Genomic DNA, 4,667 nt, shown 5'->3' with positions numbered 1-4,667 from the left:
AGATTGTTAACACTTTCTAATATTATATTTAAAACTGATTCTGTAATGTCAGTAATAGGGGAAGCTTGGAATCTTGTACAATATCTTATAAAACTGTCACTTTCTATGATGAATCTAGATATTGTCTGAACTTTTGATCTTTTTTGTTTTATACTCTGCTTTGAGCGTCTAGCTTCAGCAGGTGTGCCTTGTGGTTTATCTTCATCAGCCATTTTCGGAATTTCTAATGATAGAGGTGTTTTTGGTTTAACCTCTCTTGATTTGTCAGATTGCATTAATTTGAATAGAGTTTGAAGCTTTTAGCTTAAAGTTTTGTCAACTGAATAATTGTTTCAAAATTAATATTGCTACAGCAATGTAGTCAAATAGAAAAAGAATAAATTAAAAATTTTGTTAATAGAAAAAATATATATATTTCTGTAAAATATATAATGTGATCAAATTTTCGTTTCGCTACCGCAAAGATTAATCCTTTTTGTTCTTTTTTTTTTTGAAAAAGTTCGATATTTATTTATTTTTTATTTTTTTTTTTTTTTTTTTTAATGTGACTGAAAATTTTTTGAAGTGTATCAAAGTATCTTCAGTTCACTCGCGCTTATTTTGTATAATTGTGTCTGCACGAATCAAGAACGCGAAAGAGAAATAAAATACGTAAAATTGTTTGTATGTATCTATGTATATTTTATTACCATATGTTTGCATATGCATATGCTTTATATGTTTGCTTTTGTTTAGCTTTTCTCGTATCCCTTTTAGGTATGTAATTGTTATATATGTATGTATATATTTCATAAAAATGTAACATATAACAATTTGCTAATCGGACCTAAATGTATAAATGCGAGAAATATATAATATATATATGTTTATACATATATTTATGTATTGATCTATGTATATGTGTTGAATAGTTGTTCAAAAGTGAACTATTATTAGAAAAAAGAAATAGTAATTGAAATAAATAATATATGTATGTTTATATATTTATAATTATGTATATGAGTTGATGTATGTCGCACTGGACATGCATAAGTTTACCGGCACATAGGTACATACATAAATGTAATGCCTTTTTTTTCTCTATTATTTATTCTTTTTTTTTTATTACCTACCTTTGCTTTAATGCTCTAAGCGATTTTAACATCCAAGCAGGTAGTTTGGTATTATTTGGTATTATTATGTGTTCTAGCTTTATGCTAAATTATGTTATGTATGTATGTACCATATGATTCTGTATGCATATATGTAAATATGTACATCTGTATATTAAACGGAAGACTTGCAATTTTAGGGGAATATGCTTATACATATATATGTATGTTTTCTTTTTTATATATGTACATATGTATATATTTCGTTTTCTTTTAGTATCTTCCGCTTTGAGCGATCCTGCTTATTGCTTTTATTTATAGCCCAAGGGGTATCGCAAGAATTATCGCAAGATATACTTGACTTAAGAAATTTTTTTTTTTTTAATTATAATGGGGTGCCTAACGACACAAGCTAAGCAAAAAGCGGGTACTGTACTTTTTTGCAGTTATTATTTTTTTGTAGATATACATATATCGAACTGTTAAGAACCGTTAACGGTGTCCCGAAATGCCGCCAAAACTGTACCTTAACATACATACATATATATGTGCATAAAAAAATGGAATTTATATATTTGTATATATCAAATTATATATGGAACGGACTCACTTTATTTTCCGCCAAGGGTTTTGGGTCATTGAACTTATACCCTTTTTTTGCTTATTGCAGTTCCTTTTCCTTTTATGTATGTATGTATGTCCAGCGCTGTCCCTGTTGATTTGCTGTCTTTCTCTTTGTTGTTTGTTGGTGTAGTCTCCCGAGACTATTTATGGTAATTGTGATTTGTGCATATGCCTGTGTATATCGCCTGTTTGCTATTTTAGAGTAATGTTTGTATGTTTGTTGAACTTTTTGATTTTACCGCGCCCGGTTTTAATGTTAGTAGGGGTTAGTTTTGTTGTTTTGGATTTTAGTTTTTTTCGCGCCCGTTCTGATGTTAGTAGGTTTTTTTTTTCACTTTATGTTTCAATTTCTTTTATGTATCTTTGCACGTCACTTTCTATTTTTCTTATATTTAAATTTCTTTTATGTACTTATATATTTTCACGTCACTTTCTGTTTTCCGTGATTCTGGGATGTTTTTTTTTTCACTGTAACATATGTACTATTTATTCACTTTAACTTTGTCATAGTATGTTCACTTCAGGGTTTTGTTTTATTTTATTTTATGACTTTTGTGCTTCAGACACTGCACTTGCGCACTTGCACCAGGAAGTTATTAAATTATTATTATTATTTTTGATTTTTTTCTTAGATGCCTTTCTGAACGGCTCGAAGGACCATTTAGTAACGTATGCCACTAGTATACTTACGTGGTATAGTATACGTATGAGATCGAAAATAAAACGCACTTTTCACACTCGTTATAAAATTTATTTTACTCCAAAATTTATGTATATATGTATATATACTCTATGCGTATATTTTATTGTGATGTTCTGCGGAACCCACTGCTGCACACGGTTGGCGAACTTGGTGATTCACTTCACTCCCGTCACTTGGCGTTTTTAATAAGAAATTTGCGTTGATGATTGCGTTGAAAAAAAATGAAAATTAGATGTCACGGACGACTGCTTTGCTTCACGGATGCAAACGGTAAGAGGCCAATCCCGGTCGATTCAATCCCTTTTGAAGGTTTGGGTGGTGAATAGATGTTGATTACGAGTCGTCTCGTTGATAATCGTGTGGTTGTTGTGTTGTAGTGTTGTAGTAATGATCGGTGTTAAGTACTGTGTTTGATGCGTGTGTGTGTATTGGTGTATGCTGTGAAATGTTGTGTGATGAGGTATTGTGACGTGACGTGATGTGATGTGATGTGACGTGACGGGAGGTGATGCGATGTGAGATGTTGCAGTTCATAGCTCATGTGAACAATCTCTAAATAATGAAATGTGACTGGCTAAATGAGCACCTGACACCCCACACATACACACCATACTCAACACGACTACACCATATATATCATCCACACATCATACTCAACACACCTACACCATGTTCATCATCCACATCTCACACTCAACACACCTGCATCATATACACCACACACACGAGGACAGCGGACACAATGGACAAAAGGGACTGACGGACGGCGCCTAGCTGTTTATCTTGTACGATCCGCGCGCATACACGTACCAGTCAGTCAGCTTCTATCCCGCTTTTAATTCGGTTCTTTTTTGCTAACAAAGTCGTCGCCAAAGCAACGGGTAAATGCCGTGAGATTTTTTTTCTGATAACAAACTTTCTATGGTCCTTCGAGCCGTACCGGACGGCACTAGTGGTAACTACAAATAAAATAAAAAAATACAAAAAATCGGTGACAGTAACGCGGTAACCAAATTATAAAAACAAAAAAAACAAAAAAAAACTGTTAAAAAAAATTGTGAAAAGACAACGGTGATGATGTGACACACTTTAAAACAGTTACAAAAAAAAACCGTTGGTGGATATATGTGGGGTGTTCCATACCAAATCGACCACTTTTGAACCTGACCCCTTTAGATTTTGCTGAAACCTATCCATCCTTTTCTACCCTTTGAAAAACATTTTTGAGAATTTTTTCAAAATTTTTTGTCCAACTTCAAAAAAGTTAAGAAGTTTTCCAAAAAATGGCTTTTTTATTTTCAAATAGCCATAACTTTTGAAGAAATTTACTTTTGGGGACCTTTTTTTTTTTAAAAAATTTTGTTTTTAAATGAACTTTTCAAAAAAGTACACGAAAAAAATTTATCACGATCAATTATATAAAATAATCGGTTTTTTTTAAGTAAAATTTGACAACTATTCCTGCTAATCTCGGAGTGGGCCGATTTTTTTTATATTATTGGGTATTGAAAGGTCAAAAGTCAGTTGTTCTAATATACTTTAAAAAGATTTAAATAGTTTCTCCATTTAATAAATAACCACTATATAGTCATTTTTATTCATACTAAATGTTGGGTGTTTTAATTAAAATGCCCAAAAATTATTATTTTGTCCAATCTGGCCATAATGGAAAATGTTATATCGGGTGATTTTTTAAGAGCTTGATAACTTTTTTAAAAAAAAAAAACGCATAAAATTTGCAAAATCTCATCGGTTCTTTATTTGAAACGTTAGATTGGTTCATGACATTTACTTTTGAAGATAATTTCATTTAAATGTTGACCGCGGCTGCGTCTTAGGTGGTCCATTCGGAAAGTCCAATTTTGGGCAACTTTTTCGAGCATTTCGGCCGGAATAGCCCGAATTTCTTCGGAAATGTTGTCTTCCAAAGCTGGAATAGTTGCTGGCTTATTTCTGTAGACTTTAGACTTGACGTAGCCCCACAAAAAATAGTCTAAAGGCGCTAAATCGCATGATCTTGCTGGCCAACTGCCCATGCATCCCGAAAAATGCACTGTTTGGTGTGGTTTGTACGCTGGTGGAATCATTGGACCGTATTTTTCAAAGATGCTGTTGGACGCAACGTTACGGTGAATGGCGATCGCTATCGTTCGATGCTAACAAACTTTTGTTGCCAAAAATGGAAGAACTGAACTTGGTTGACATGTGGTTTCAACAAGATGGCGCTACATGCCACACAGCTCGCGATT

Source organism: Bactrocera tryoni, unplaced genomic scaffold (assembly GCF_016617805.1).
Source record: "Bactrocera tryoni isolate S06 unplaced genomic scaffold, CSIRO_BtryS06_freeze2 scaffold_25, whole genome shotgun sequence".
Taxonomy (NCBI): Eukaryota; Metazoa; Arthropoda; class Insecta; order Diptera; family Tephritidae; genus Bactrocera; species Bactrocera tryoni.
Note: the sequence above shows the minus strand (reverse complement) of the source record.